We start from the raw sequence: 17303 nt of genomic DNA, 5'->3' as shown, positions 1-17303 counted from the left end.
GAATATCTCACACACGTGGCCGCCTATATCAGCACTCTTCCACTAAGAGGCAACGTTGCTTGCTGTCGCCGTATCTCTTCCTTCTGGCTATCGACTGGATTATGAAGACGTCCAGCAATGGACATTGTGGAGTCCACTTGAGGACCTGGACTTTGCCGATGACCTAGCGCTCTTGTCCAGTAGTCAGCAGCAAATGCAGAACAAGGCCGAGGTGCTGGCAGCCACATCAGCACAGGTTGGCCTCAACGTCCACAAAGACAAGACCAAGATCAACAAGATCAATTATGTCAGTAACAACACAGTCACACCTCAGGGAAGTTCCCTGGAAGAGGCGGAGTCCTTCACGTACCTGGGAGAGCATTATCAACCAGCAGGGTGGCACAGACGCAGACGTCAAGGCAAGGATCGAAAAGGCGAGAGCAGCTTTCATACAGCTCAAGAACATCTGGAGCTCCAAAGAAACTTCCTTGGCTACCAAGATCAGACTGTTCAACTCCAACGTGAAGTTAGTCCTACTGTATGGAGCAGAGACCTGGAGAACCACCAAGTCGACCGTAAAGAGAGTTCAGGCCTTCATCAACAACTGCCTAAGAAAAATTCTCCAGATCCGCTGGTCAGACACCATCAGCAACACCAGCCTGTGGCAGTGAACCTCCCAGGACGGGATCAAGAAGAGAAGGTGGGGTTGGATAGGACACACCCTACGTAAGCTGCCAACCTACATTATCAGATAGGCGTTGAGGTGGAACCCTCAAGGCAAAAGGGGCCGACCAAGAAACACCTGGCGACGCGAACTCGAGGCAGACATCACTAAGATGGGTCACACCTGGAGTCAGCTCGAGAGGATGGCGCAAGACAGAAGCCTCTGGAGATCTTTTGTGGGTGGCCTTTACTCCGGCAGGGGTGACGGGCAAAACTGAACTCACACACTTGACCGCCTATATCGACACTCTTACACTAATTTATTTGTAATTAATATACTTACTGTGCTGTCTTTATCATGGCGGAATGAAAATATAACACTAGCAAATGGACGCATTTTCATGTTCCGTTGACATACATTTGAATTTGTTGCAATGCGATAGTCGAGGTATGCCGAAGTATGTTTAAGTATGTTCATGTGGTGGATATGTTTCTTGAACGAAACGAAACGTTGCTTACAGTTCCAATATGCATAATATATTTTTATTCGTTTCATGAAAGAATAATATTACAACGTAACCCGATTTTGGCATTCGCGGCTTTCATCGCTTTCCAGCCAACGAAATTTGAAAACCTGTCCATTTCTTTAGTGAGAATTTGAATTTATTAGAGAAAAACATCAGAGTAAGTAAAGTCTGGCAAAATCATTACATTGTATAACTTTTCTTTGTCGAAAAGCGTTGTTATTGGTTGCCAGTTGTGTAATATTCCTAAGATTTTCGTTATACTGTTAGTTGAGATCAAAACACGCTACACAGCACCGTTAGTTAAGCAGTAAATCCCATCACCCACCCACCCCCCAGAACAAAACTATCGGGTGATGTGTCTTACGTTGTATGACTGTCCAGTTCACTGCTTCGTATGCTCCCTGCGTTGCACTCTTTATAGCGGGGTGAGACTCAGGGATCAAACGAAGCAGAGAAGCAGTCTAGTTGCATAATGACCTGGATGTTCTGTCAATATCACTGGTCCTAGCCCTATTATTTCGTTAGATTTTGATCTAGACACCTACAGGCTGGTATATATTTTATCGTGTTCAAGAACAAATGCTATATATATCAACATCGCTCGTCAGGTTCTCGAGGGAATGCCTAGTATTGATACGACCGATGTTCACAGCGTGGTGTTCCTTCTATATAAATATTGTCTTAGTCAAAATTACCAGGAAGCTATACTAAATTGCACTGGGCTGATTACAGAATGATCATAGCTGTCGGCTGACACTGGAGCGTCTGATAGATGATTTGTCGTTATTGTTGTTGTTTCGTATTTGTATTAAAGGGGTCTCGGGGAGCTCAATTGTATGCAATAAAGAGTAGCTGCACATTCCGAATTTTTGATTTCCTAAGTGTAGTTCGCTTTCTTCCACCAAAAGTTGTTCCTCACTTGTCCCCAAGTACCTATTTAATAATAATAAAGTAGGATTTGTTTATATTTGTAATAAGAGATATCCGCTTTATATTAATCGTCTAGTTGTTAGCACGTTAAAAATCCGGTGATATACATATGATTCTCACATGATCATGACTTTCATTTCTTACGAGTTGCTCACATCTTCTAGCTTAAAGAACGAATGCTGGGTTAATTTTTTCCCATTTGGACACAGTTATGCATGCTGAAGAAACCTTGGCTTCGTCTGACGCTACGAAGCGAATCTACGTGATAAGCAACGTGCTGTAATCGTCTAATGTTACACATTTACCGAAATTTGGTTGCACACGGTTCGCGAAAACCTACACTTGATAAACTGTGATTAGTTTGAGTTCACGGTTACGTTCCCCACACCGTTTCAGACAATTAAGCAGCCAGGGGAAAATGATTTGTAGCTTCATTTCATTGTCAGCTGCAAGTATAATATCTGAAAATGTTGATTGTAAAAATTGAAAATATTAGTAAAGGTCTGATATTTATTTAAAAGATTTGACGTAAAAACAACTTCGTTATTGTCATGTATTTCTCGTCTTTGAACTCCACCTTTCCGTTTCTTGTTTAACCTTTTTTGCATCAGAATCTCATTTTACTGATGGAGAAAACAGAAACACTGAAATTCCTTCAAGCTATAACTTCCTTCCACGTGTAATATTTGTTTTTTTATTATTATGGAATAATAAATCATAAAATATCTTGTAAGATACTGTCACATTATCTACAAAACGTACATCGACAAAAACTACCCATGCAGAATAGAATAATATGAAGGTAAATATTTTGATCGATATCTAGCATTTGCATCAGTAAGTAGATTTTTTCAGCCCGTTTTGCTGTTTGTGCATCTCTTGCTTGAAGAAGTCACCATTGCCAAGAGTCTATCAAAGTATGTCTAGTTCAATGTATGTACTTCTTATTTAGTATTGTTGTTGTTGTTGTTGTGGGGTTTAACGCCATTTTTCAGCACAAGATAGGCTATACATGGCGGCCAATATTAATGGTGGAAGAAGAACCCGGGAAAACCCCAGAAAGAACCACCGACCCACGAGAAGCTACTCGCAAGCTTTCTCACATACCAACATTGGCCGAAGTTGCTGGGTCTGGTATGCAAATGAACGTTGCGCGTCAGTGAAACGTAGCATAGGGAACAAATTTTGTGTTTGATTCTGGATCTAATGGATAGCCAGTGTAGGGTACAGAGCAGAAGGGAGGTGTGCTCTGATCGTGGTACTCTAAGGATGATCCGAACAGCTGTGTTAACTATTTGAAGTTTCTGGAGTAGATATTGAGACGAGTGTGTGTTTGTGTGTGTGTGTGTGTGTGTGTGTGATTTGGATTTTTAACATAGCTTTAACAATGTTTCAGTCATATCGCTAAGATGTCTGCTGTGTGGCAGTTTATAGTGATATCTAGCACTGGGGCATCATGCCGCAGACATGTAGCATGATGTCCCACCCAGTCACATTATCCTGACACCAGGCCGACCAGTCATAACACTAACCCCTTAATGCTGAGCGCCAAGCGAGGCAGCTGTTAGTATCATTTTTGTTAGTCTTTGATATGACTTGGCCGGGGATCGAACCCACGACCTCCTGCTTCCGAGGCGGTCACTCTAACCACTAGGCCACCGAAGCGGTATATTGAGCGGTGTATTGAGACGAACCAGACGGAACTGAGTTACAACAGTCCAGTCTTGAAATTACTAAGGAACAACAAAAACGTGGCACAACAATCACGTGGCACAAATCGGAGCAGAATGTGGTTCAATTTTCAATATCAACTAAGTTCTAGAACTTTGCTACAGTCTGTTGATAAGTTTGTAATGAACGTAAAGACCATGACTTTATATAGTTTTGTCAAAGTTATATAAAATACGTAAACAGTTCCTTTCAATACGTGAACAACCGGAGCTCACTCTAGTTCGCCTATCCAGATAACAAGGGGTGGATCTCCATGCACACTATAGTTATCAAAATCTTTCCCTGTAAAGAAAATCTTCTCTGTTTTATGTTTGACAACTGTATGAATACCATCGATTCAAGACCGATCCAGTGGACTAGTGGTTAAATCGTCCGCCCCGCATGCGTGAGATCGTGGGTACGAACCCCGGCCGAGTCATACCAAAGACTTTTTAAAATGGTACTAACATTTGCTTCGCTAGGAGCTCAGCATTAAGAGGTTAGTGTTAGAACGGGTCGGCCTGGTGTTAGGATAATGTGACGCGTGGGACATTAAGCTACGTGTCTGCGTCATGATGCCCAAGTGCTAGACATCACTTTAAACTGACACACTGCAGAGATCGTAGAGATATGACTGGAAAATTGTTACAAATCCAAAAATCACACACACACCACTGATTAGGAATAATTGTACCAGAAGTTATAAGTCGCTGAATTTACACATAGTTCTCAGGCACAACAACACATTTTGGAAAGCCGCTAGAATGCTGGATATTCTATTTAAGAAAGTGGTATCAACGTGGATAAATAACATTTGTGATTTAGTAGTTGTTGTTTTAGGGTTTAACACCATTTTCAGCAGAAAATAGACTATACATGGCGGCCAGTATAAATGGTGGAGGAAGAACCCGGGAAAATCTAGGAAAGAACCACGAGAAGGTACTGGCAAGCTTTCTCACGTACCCACATTTGGGCCCGAGACTCGAACCCACACAGACAGAGGTGAGACGGCAGAGATCCGTAACGGTGAGCGCTTTAGACAACTCGGCCACTCGAAGCCCCCGACTGAATCGTAACAACTGTATTACATTCGAAAATGGAGTCGCGGTGACTCAGTGGCTGGTGTGCATGCCAGACTTTCGATTATATGGGTGCAAGTTTGAATCGTGCTCAGAACAGGCGGGGTCAGCTGCTGCGGTTTGCCTCAGTGTACAACACTTTACTTCCACTGCCTCAACACGACGTAACCTTTTATGTTTTGTGGTGTTGTGAAACGCCAACCAAGCAACCAACCAACAAAACGCCCACCCACCCACCCACCCAAAAAAGCCCACCCAACCCTTGCAAAACCCCCCCCAAAACATAAATAAAAACAAAATGCAAAAAAGAAAGAAGAAAACAAAACAAATATACTTTAAAAAAAAACAACGATGTAAACAACTATATTATCTTTCTCCATTACCGTGGCACATGCAACAACATGTAATGTTAAGAAATGTAAGAACAGGTTGTTGATCTTCGACTCTTATAAGAATTCCTGATTTTTACCAGTTCCCTGATGTTTGCATATCACATTAGCAGCTTTGTGTATGAGTGAAGCCTAATCAATGCGTTATTCTCCTTTTGTTTCCTTCACATCCACCATCCCTCCACACGTCCTTTTCTGCCAAGTTTATGTTTAAATACCGGAATGTGGTGTATATCCTGTAGATGGATATTTAAAAATATATTGAAACAAAAAGATGGATGAAATATTGCACTGGTTGTTTCTATAACGGCGCTTTGAGGACATTCCTGGTTTTATCATGCAGAGAAAATAGGAATTAAGTGCTTTTTGTTCAGGTACATGCCAAACCAGCCGACTTGGGCTACTGCGGTTGCCTTATACAGCATTGTCAGTTCTACATTCTTTATGTAAATATAATTAGTAGGTATAATGTACGTTTTACGTTTGGCTGAAACATCCTTCGACGACAAACTTTCTGCGTTGGAAAAAGACCAAGACAAGGCAGAAAATGCACTGCATGCGATAAATATGATCCAGGTGATAAAACAATTCAGTGTGAGTTCGTCTGTCCCTTTTATACGGAGAAATATGTAAAGTCATATCGTCTTATTATTGTGCTAATCCTAGTGCATTACATTATAGAAAGCTTCTTTTTTTCTCCAGAAATTGTTCAGCATTAACATGGCTGGCTAAATTTACTGACATATTTGGAAAAACTTAAGTAATTCTCAGCAATAAAGAACAGAGATTTACTAGGATAAGCATGACCTGTCTTGCGCAATGTTACCACTCTGATATTCCCTTACCTACAAACTCAGTTGTCGGCTTGGAAATGTACCAATGACTAAGTTGCGATATGTAAAAATGTATTTTTTAATCGCATTCCTACAGATATAGAGGAGTAAAAGTGATAGTAATGAAAGCAAACTCCTTCTTGATTGAGCCACTCAAACATAAAAAAACAAAAAAAGAATTAGATCTAGCCCTTTATTTTAGCTTGGCAATCGGTTATTATTGCTGAAAACTAATTATACGAGGCGTAAATTTAGTGAATGCATCTCGTCCAACAGCTAGTGTCTCGATACTATAATTGCACACTACATCGATTGTTCGCACTATATTGCCGTTCGCTGTAATTCCTATGAAATACATGTTGTGAACAAAAGTATAGTATTTATGGACTTACGAGTAATGACTCTCCGACATTAGTAAATTATAAGTGGAAACTAAGTTACCAGATGTATGTAACATGTTCTTCATCACCATGTTATCTATCCCACCCACCCCGCGTTTAATTTTGAATCCACTTCTATTGTTTGTGTTCTTTAGTTTTCGTTAGATTTCATGTATAATTTTATCATTGTTCAAGTACTTCAGCACGGGAAACCATATTTCGCACTTCCATTAGTATAATGCTCGAACCTTTTAATGACGACTTCAATATGGCTAATATATATATATATATATATATATATATATATATATATATATATATATATATATATATATATATATATATATATATATATATATTGTTATGTGTATAGGCACTTACAAAACATGAAAAGAAAAAAGTAAAGACAACAGGCTTTGTCAAAATCAACAAATAATTTATTTCCCTAGAAAAACAAGGTAAAAGTGAGGAAAAGAACATAAGGTTTTACAAATCAGAAAAATAATCCAAGAATAATTCAAGAATTAAAAAAAAATAGAAATCATAGCAATAAAAAGTTATAATGGAACTGAGTTCGAATGCCGATAAAATCCAAAATGGCGATGACATATGATGTGGTCAACGCCGTACTGATGTGTCGACAGTTCTTTGTTGAATCACAGACAATAATATTCAAGTGTTTGAATTCTGTGTAAAATTTGATAACTGTCCTTGTCCAAGAATTAATTTAGAGCACTATTATTTCCAGGGAAAACAATTCTGACATCCAAATAATTTGAAGAAAATAAAAATAATTGACCCAAAAACAGGTCACAACATAAAACACTTTAACTTCTAAAATGTTAAGGCATGTAATGACTATTCTCTCTCAAAATATCAATCATAAATCTATCTACGACGCAAAACAGATATCCGGATGTGGGTCAATCCTCTGCTAAAACCTAATTGATACATGCTTTTTTTCACGTACTCCAAGTATGGCCTCGATTTCACTTATGAATCTTACTCTGATAAAAAATTAAAAAATGTAGCCTACTTCAACTCTTATTTGTTCTGAATCAACATCAGGAACTATGCCAGCACTGGATAAAAAATTTATATTAGTTGTTTACAACAAAAACAAAACCCAGGTCAAATAAAACTTAACTGAATTTCTAGACTATGTCAAAGCCAGTAAATAAAGTTACATTGCAATAGCATGTAATGGAATAAATAAACATTTAAAAATAACAAGCGAACAATTAAATTAAATCAAATGTAAATTAAATCAAATATATATAATACTCCCCCATAAGGAAAAAGAAATATTGATATAATGAAGCTTTCTTTTTACCATAGATGAGGGGCCCCGAGTGGCCGAGTGGTCTAAAGCGCTCGCCGTTACGGATCGCTGCCATCTCACCTCTGTCTGCGTGAGTTCGAGTCCAGCCTCGGCTAACGTTGGTACGTGAGAAAGCCTGCCAGTAGCTTCTCGTAGGTCGGTGGTTCTTCCCTGGGTTTTCCAGGGTTCTTCCTCCACCAATTATACTGGCCGCCATGCATAGCCTATCTTGTGCTGAAAATGGCGTTAAACCCTACAACAACAACAACAACAACCATAGATGAATTATATATGAGATTGAAAAAATATAACATAATAAGAAATCTTATGAATTATACAAAGTGTACATGAAATAATACGTTTCTATAAGGAGGAAAGCACACATACTATTAAATTATTACAAGTACGGCAGAACTAACTTTTTGATAAAAAATATCAAACTTGCATCAGTGAGTCTATCAAAGAATTTCCTAATTGTTGCTAAATATTCTTTCCAGGTGTCGTTGTAGATGATGACATAATCGATGTCTGCTAAGCGATTAAATATTAAAAAAATTCAGAGGTGTTTTTATGCGTGACTAATTACCAAAACAACCAAACCGTGTTGAAACCGGTATCATTAATCTCGATATGAGTTCTAGTCCAGGTACTCAGTGGGTTGCATACTAGATTGATTCACATGGAATTATTTATTTTGATTCGTATGGATTGGCGTCACCAAAAGAAGTTTTAGAATATGTCGGCAGAGTGCAAAGCACTCATCTTCAAAACTCTCCCGTCTGGCATTCAATATTACCAACACAGACAATAACCGATCCGCCAATAAGAGGCCGTGAAGTAATTGCTGTACTCGACACTGTGTCAAGGTCGCTGACACCACCTCATAAAGTCGTGCACGAGTATACAAGTAGACGGTATAACCGTCCACCGTCGTTTTAAACATCTTAAGGTATAATGGTAGATATTTACGGAAGATCTACTCTGAGTAAAACTCGGGGCAAACATCAAGGCGACTTATCTAAAGATGCAACCCATGACGAGGTCAAGGATGAACTAGCTAATCTTTTGAGCCTCGCAAATGTGGACCAAAATGAAGTCGTTGTTTTTCAGGATGAACAAGGACGATTAAAGACGAGCAATATCCCGTTGACAAATATAATTCTGCGGGTTCGAGGTGCGACCGAAGATAACTTAGTGATGTTTGCTAAAAGCGGTGAAATTTTAAAAAATCGGAGGAATCAGTCTCAACACTCGGGGGGGGGGGGGGGATTTCTGGACGCATCAGAAGAATTGGAGATATTATGTTTGGCGATCTCAATATGAGTAAATATACAATTATTAATGTGAGAGAACCAAAATCAGACGATGATGTAACAAAAGATGCGTAGACAGCAACAACAACACGATCAGAACTGAGATCAGTAAATATGTTGCTAAAGCTGGTGATATAATGAATGGCAATCTCACTATGTCTCGTACTACCATTGCTTATTTGAGAGAACCAATAATACACGATGAAGCTACAAAGAACATATACGTGGACAACAACAACATTCCGATGATGACATCGTTAATGACAATCAATGATGGAATGACCACATTTATATCTGAATACTCTAATCATGTACGAACGTTTTCGAATTTTCGTAAAAAGATAAATATAACCATTAATGAATTATTGGGGAGTCCATCAGTCATTGACATTAAGCTCTCTGACATAAATTGCTTTTACCGACAGTGTAGTATAGTATATATGGTAGCATCTGTATCAACATTATGGCCACCACTCAATACATCTATTTAAACATCGAGCTGAGGTTGCCGGTATTTACAGGTTCTCAGTTCTCGATACTACGACATTTACAATATACACTACAATACCACGGCGTTATCTAATTAACGAGTTTACTGGATGTGTGTTTGTTATGTCTGATCAAACGACGAGGGAACATTGGTGGAGGCACCTGAAGAAAAAGGCAACCTCGTGTTGTATTACTGGTGCCTTGAATTAGTCGTTAAACTGCTACCTACTTAAAATATAATAAACTCCCCAAACGACGTTCAACATTAAATATACAATCAGGTATGTAAGTGTCAAACCAAACTGAAAAATAATGTTGATGGGTATACAGTAAAAATAACAAATATCGCAGACGTGTAGTTGTCGTTGACATAATTATGTATTAGGCTTCCGCTGTTATCCTCGAATTAATTATAACAATTTGTGTTTCAGCTGGAACAACAACTGCTGGTGTTCTTAATATCATCGCAAAATATCTGCATGTACAAATACAAAATTGCACATACAATGAGTATACAATAAAGTTGCATACAGCGACGCTAGCATACTCCAAATTATCTTCGTTGATATCATTAGGCCTTAACGATAGAATAATATCAGAGACTGAGTTTACAGAAATGATTAAGATTTACAACGAGGCAATGACTGTATCAGTTTCTGTGTCCGATTTAGAATCAAGATTTAACAATAATGTCATCATCGCAAGAATTACTGTAACAGATCGTCGCTAATACAACTCCATCACAAACCACCATGATATCAGCATGCTCAACCAATCCTGAATTTAGCGTCAACTTTCCAACTGCAATTTCAGCAAGGGAAATGTCACTAGCACAATTAAGAATATATCATACTTGGCCAAATATTAGATCAAATTTATTCGGTGGATTGCAAGCAAATAATTCACTCGTGTTTGCACATAAAAATAAACCAGACGGAATCCCCGATTCGCAAGTTGTTAGTATTCCCACAAGCAATTATCAAATTGAACAAATCAAAGATGAATTTCAGCACAGAATTAAATCTCTCACGAAAAAAGACTCTAAAATATCTATCACTGTTAACGAACCAACATTATCAGCCGCGATCTTAATAAACTCTCTAGATTATGCTTTAGACATATATCAATCGTCAATCCGAACAGTATTATGATGGCCGGAGATACCACCTGTTTATCAAAGACCGTTAGAATCAACAGGAGATGATTTCCTCACGGATAAGAAAATATTTATAAAACTTCCAGAGTATCGAAAAACTCATCCATAGAACCAAACAAATATATCCGATTATGTCACTGATTCTGATGGCACAAGATATCCGATGTTATTAAATACAAACGATTTACAACATATGGACGAGGAAAATAAATGTTTCATCGACGAAACAAATATCAAATCATTTTCTGACGTTATTAAGTTTGAGCATAAACAAGTAAGTAATAAACTACGAACTTTATTTTCCAGTGTCGCACAACATTACAACGATGATATATTCGCAACAAATCATTGAGTCAATACAGCATCTCAACCAGGTTGCATCAGACCTCGAGTTTATCAATAAACAGATCGTTGCATTTGTGATCGAAAGGAGTGATCATGTAATGTATCAAATTCCTCCATACCCAATCGTAAAAACGCGATCACAGAAGAACAAATACCAAATTTAATAGTACCAGGATTTAATACCGACGAATTATACAAAAATCACTCAACGACGTCATCAGTGAATATTATCCTAAAACTTCGAGTCATGGAGAAAAGTATCCCCCCTCCAAGCAGGTATTCTCAGGTATAACAATGATCCATATGGCTGTGGCAGGCATATTTTGCCAGGTATTATTAATATAGCATCAAAGATCGCAGTCAATCTTGTATGTGATGCAATTGATGGTAGCTATCAAGTAGAGCTAGAAAAATCCAGTCAGGCTCAACAGGGATATCTTTTATATACATTTTACACCTCAAGTACCTCCTGAATATTTGATCGTACAAGAACCCATTAATCCGGTTTATCTGCGATGTCAGCTATTATCAAGGATACATTTCAAGCCTCCTGACCAAACCGGACGCCTTCTTATTGATTTGAGACATGAAGTTTTGAATTTAAATCTGTATGTAAGCTCATAGATCTTCATATTCCAAGAGGATTTTGTAAAAGCTGTTTCTGAGTCGACGTTTGTGTTTTACAAATAAATATTCCTTGATTTAATTAAGGGGTATTATATAATGTATTAATACGTGAGAGTTTTTGTATACAACAAAGAGATGCTCGAAAGTACCGTCAGAACAATACTGACGATTTCACACACAGAAACATTTAGTGCCAATATAATTATTGATGAATACGGCGATTAACGCACGAACAGTTAAATGAACCGCAGCAAGAACATATTATTACAATTACATTGTGATAGAGATCAGATTCTGAAATATGCACATTCTTGTATTGAAATTTATCAGCTTAAAATATCTGATTCTGATAAATATCATAATTTGAATATAAATATTATAGTCTGAATAAATATTATAATCTGAATTAATATTATCGGAGTAAAAATTATAATCTGAATTAATATTATCGGAATAAAAATTATAATCTGAATAAATATTATAATCTGAATTAATATTTAATATTATAATGTTATAATCAGAATAAAAATTATAATCTGAATAAATATTATAGTCTGAACAAATTATATTATCAGAATAAATATTATTGTCAGAATAAATATTGTCATCAGAATAAAAATTATGATCTGAATAAATTTTACAATCTGAATAAATAATTAAATCTGAATAAAATTATAATTTGAATAATTATTATAATCTGAATAAATATTATAATCTGAATAAATATTATAATCTGAATTAATAGTATTATCAGAACAAATATTATAGTCTGAATAAATATTATTATCAAAACAAAAATTATTATCAGAATAAATATTATAGTCTGAATAAATATTATTATCAGAACAAATATTATTATCAGAATAAATATTATAATCTGAATAAATATTATTATCTGAAAAAAATATTATAATCTGAATAAATATTTTTTTTACTATACTCAGAAATGAATTGTCTGTTTAGCTGTTACATGGTCAATAGTGACTTTGCCATTGTTTTTACTTTCACAATTCGTCACCCCAGACAAAGCTGAAACACTCGCTGTTGCCATAACTTTCATTTTCATCAGCGACGTTTTCACTACTTTCACAATTTTCTTTAACTACTTTCACTTTCACAATCATTACGGTCACTGGTGACAGCGTTTTCATTTTCACCAGTAACAGAGTCACTTACAGACATAATCTTTTTCCATTACTTACGAGCCTATTCACATTCATTTTTGTTTCGTATTCGTGAGCTAATTCTGATCTAAGTTTTTCATTTGCTCGTGCGAGAGATACGAATTGCTCAACTTCTGTATCTTTCACTGTCGCCAAGGATTGTAACATAGATTGTTGAATCAGCCTAATGAATCTGTATTATGCTGGTAGTGTACATCTATCTTCAAATTTTCGTTGTTGTAATGATTCAAAATCACAAATAATTTTCTCAGGATCAGAAATTTGTATATCATTATTATGTAATTTTTAAATTTCATTATTAATAGCATTAATATTTTCGAACTTCATTATATAATAAATATTTGTTTAAAATAAATATATATTTAAAATGAAATAAATATTTACACACATAACCTTTGCCTTAATTATAACATGGAAGAGTTTGATAGATTATTTACAATCGAACCTTCTAATGCTAGATTCGATCTTGGCAGAAGAACCCCTGATTTGCCAAGAAAGCTCTGGATGATCCGACGAATAAAACTCTGATTAAAAGAATTCATGACATCCTGAAAGAATTTCGCGATGATGGTGCAGCTCATGTGTGGTCAACATTCAGAATTATGCATGCGACACCGACAGGTGTTGTTGATGCTACAATGAATGACCAACGAGCAGAGACGATTATCAATAATCTCGACAACCAAAAATATGTATTGCGAAAGGAGACGATACTTGGATTATCCGTGACAGTCTTGACTCTGTCCGTCTTCACACTGGAAATATTGCTACGTTAAACAAAAATTCCAAAGCAGAAATGTTGACTGGTATTGACAGACCGTATTATGAACGAGCGTATACTGTGACTGCAGTTATTTATGCAATATATCCTCTGAATAATAAACCTAGCGTTCATGATCTCAAAATAATGACATTTTCGAAAATAAATTAGCCGAACGAGTTACGGAACACTTCACAAACCCGATACATGGAAATAAACTGAAAGATCTACGACGTGAAAAAAATAAACAAATGGCCAGAAACACTTAAAGATACTGGAGCGTCTATCAAAGATGCTGCTGAACTGGGAAAGATACTAAAATTTCCAATAATTGTAAAAGCAATAACCAGAGAGCTTTTGTACGAATCGAAATATAAATCGACTGGAGCTCCGATAAATATTATTGATCATAATGCGCATGTGTGGACTTCAGCTATAACAAAATTTCAACGATATCGAACTTTTAAGTTCTATAACGGTGAAATGTTTGATTTTATCAGAAATATCAGAAAAAGCGATCACGTATCCGTGTCGTTGTTTCAAACTTCCAATGACGGAAACTACGATCAGTTCCTCCGGCCTAATGAAGATATTTGAAAGAACTCCATGACCAAACGTCTTAACCACATCACAACATTCAATTTCGACCACACATCGTTTGCAAATGTATTCCGTGACAAAATACAAACCATTAGAGATAAGCTTGATACCACAATTTCAATTGACTCGTCGTCACCATACAGTTGGAATGCAGAATTTGAGCGGCAACCATTAGCAGCATTTGAACCTGTCTCTATGGATTTCGTACGTACATTCCTGATGAAGAGTGCAGCAAAAGTCATGTGAACTTGATCCAATTCCAACATCACTGCTGCTTGAGTGCTTAGATCCAGTATTGCCTTCACTAACTGATGTTATTAATACCTCTCTCTCATCCGGGGAATTCCCATCATTTTTCAAAACTGCCATTGTAAAACCTCTGCTGAAGAAACCAACACTAGACCATAACGACTTAAAGAACCACCGCCCAGTTTCTAATCTCCCATTCATATCAAAAGTCTTAGAATAGGTTGTTCTATCCCAGCTTGGATCTCATCTGAATTCAAACAGTCTTTTTAGCGATGTACAATCTGCATATCGCCCTTGCCACAGTACTGAAACTACTCTTCTAAAAGTAGATAATGATGTTCTCTTTGCTTTGGATAACGGAAAGATTACAATCCTCACCCTCCTTGATTCGTCTGCAGCATTTGACACAATAGACCATGATATATTACTTCACCTTCTCGAGCATGTATTTGGCATTTATGATACAGCCTTACTGTGGTTCAAGTCCTACTTGCTCAACAGGACACAAATTGTGTCTGCAAATGGAATACACTCCAGCCCAGTTGATCTATGTTGTGGTGTTCCACAACGGTCTGTTCTTGGACCTGTTCTGTTCATTCTATAAACTCAGCCGCTCTCAAGTGTCATAGATCATAACCCAGTGTCTCACCAATTGTACGCTGATGACACCCAAATATACAAATTTAGCCACCAGCTGAACTTGATGCTACCATCCAAGGTGTAGAGACCTGCATTTCTGATGTGAAATCATGGATGACATGTAACAAGCTGCAGATGAATGATGATAAACTGAGGCTATTCTGATCACAACACAAAGACTTTTTCATTCACATCCTTTACCTCAAACAATAAATATCAGCACCACCTACATTACATTCACACAATCAGTACGAAACCTAGGTGTTACTCTGGACAGTACTCTCACATTGCACCAACATGTCATGAGCATATGCAAGGCTGCATAACTTGAGCTGAGACGCATAAGTTCAATTCGCAAATATCTTTCAGTTGATGCCACTATAACACTTGTGTGTTCATTAGTACTTTCAAGGCTGGACTATTGTAACGCAATTATGTCTGGTTCTTCTCAATATCTACTCCAAAAACTTCAAAAAGTTCAAAACACAGCTGCTTACAGTACCACAATTAGAGCACACCTCGTCCCTGCTCTGTACCTTACACTAGCTATCCATTAGATCCAGAATCAAACTCAAAATTTGTTATATGTGCTACGTTTCACTGACAGACTCTAGTCCAACATACCTATCCGACCTCACCCATGTGTACACACCAGCAAGATACTTACGCTCATATTCTAACAATCGTATACTCATTATTCCCACTATGAAACAAAATCATATGGACAGCATTCTTTTGCATACCATGGCCCAGCAACGTGGAATGAATCGCCTACTGAACTTAGACACAAAGACACAATGATCACATTCAAGAGTGGTCTCAAAACTCACTTATTTTGACTGCAAGATCAAACTGAAAGACCTAATAATGTTTCCTACCTTAAATATTCTCAGCATGTTTTTTTCTATGTTTTCTAATTTCATGGTGTTTGTGTTTGTAATCATATCATTATATATGTTTTTTATCTTATAGGTGTTGTCTAATGTTGTAAAGCGCTTAGAGCTTCTAAGGATTTGGTGCTATACAAAGTCCTCATTATTATTATTATTATTATTATTATTATTTATCGTATATAATCTCTCCATAAAGGAATGAAAACTCCTGCATTGATATATAACCATGACGATGCCTGACAATTACTGAGTACTTGTTTTATCGTCCCGTCAGTCTCTGATCATTTTGCTCAGAAGGAAAATTCATGGAACCCAACACGGTTGAAATTTCTTGAAGAAGTACAACGCAGTTGTGTTGAATAAGGACACGGAGGATTATGGAATACTAGATACGATTATACGGATGTTATTTCGGTTTATATGGTTGCATATTATCCTGGAAGTGTTCTTGGAATGGGAGAGTGTTCAAAACATTTTGAGCGATTTGGACATACAATATACGAGATGACCAGAGTTGCGATAAACAGACCATAGCAAGATTTTGAATTTACTGGATTCGCTTTTATCAAGTCATTTAAGTTTGCTGAAGATCTCCATATAATTTATAATGCCTGGTTTGGCAAACACTTTTCAAAGAAAATGTGGGCACTAATAATTTTATTACATTATATGCTTGATGGAAAAACTATTCATATCGTTTGTTGTAAGTGAAACAATTATATCATATAGTCTGCAGAAACAAGTTTGGTTATCACAGCAAAAGAAATATTTTGGTGATGAAAATCCTGATTTAATTGATTTTGAGAAAAAAATCGCAAAATATCTTGGCAGAAAAATAATTGGTAAATTTACGCAAGGAGGATCATATGATCATAAACGACATTGTACAAGATTAATTATAGACGATGCTGCACTTGATTTTATAATTACTGATACAACGAAGAAAAACACATTTAGAAGTCGAAGTAATTTTATCGGCCGGAACTAAATTAGGTACAGTTGTGAGTTACACTGATGGACTCATTTTAGATCATCAATGCTCGCGTACGTTTCGATAAATTTATTATCGATGATAAATATATATCCTGATGCCGCGGTTAGAGTCGCCACATATCCATTTTATATCAATAAAAATACAGGATTGCTAGAACAACAACATATCGGCGCTGATGCACCATGAAACGAATGGAGAATAAAACAAGAAAAGATACTTAGTTATTCTGAATCTGCTGACGTT

The sequence above is a fragment of the Sinohyriopsis cumingii genome, chromosome 4 (genome assembly GCF_028554795.1).
Source record: "Sinohyriopsis cumingii isolate HCF-2022 chromosome 4, ASM2855479v2, whole genome shotgun sequence".
In the NCBI taxonomy this organism is placed as follows: Eukaryota; Metazoa; Mollusca; class Bivalvia; order Unionida; family Unionidae; genus Sinohyriopsis; species Sinohyriopsis cumingii.
This window is presented reverse-complemented; position numbering follows the sequence as displayed.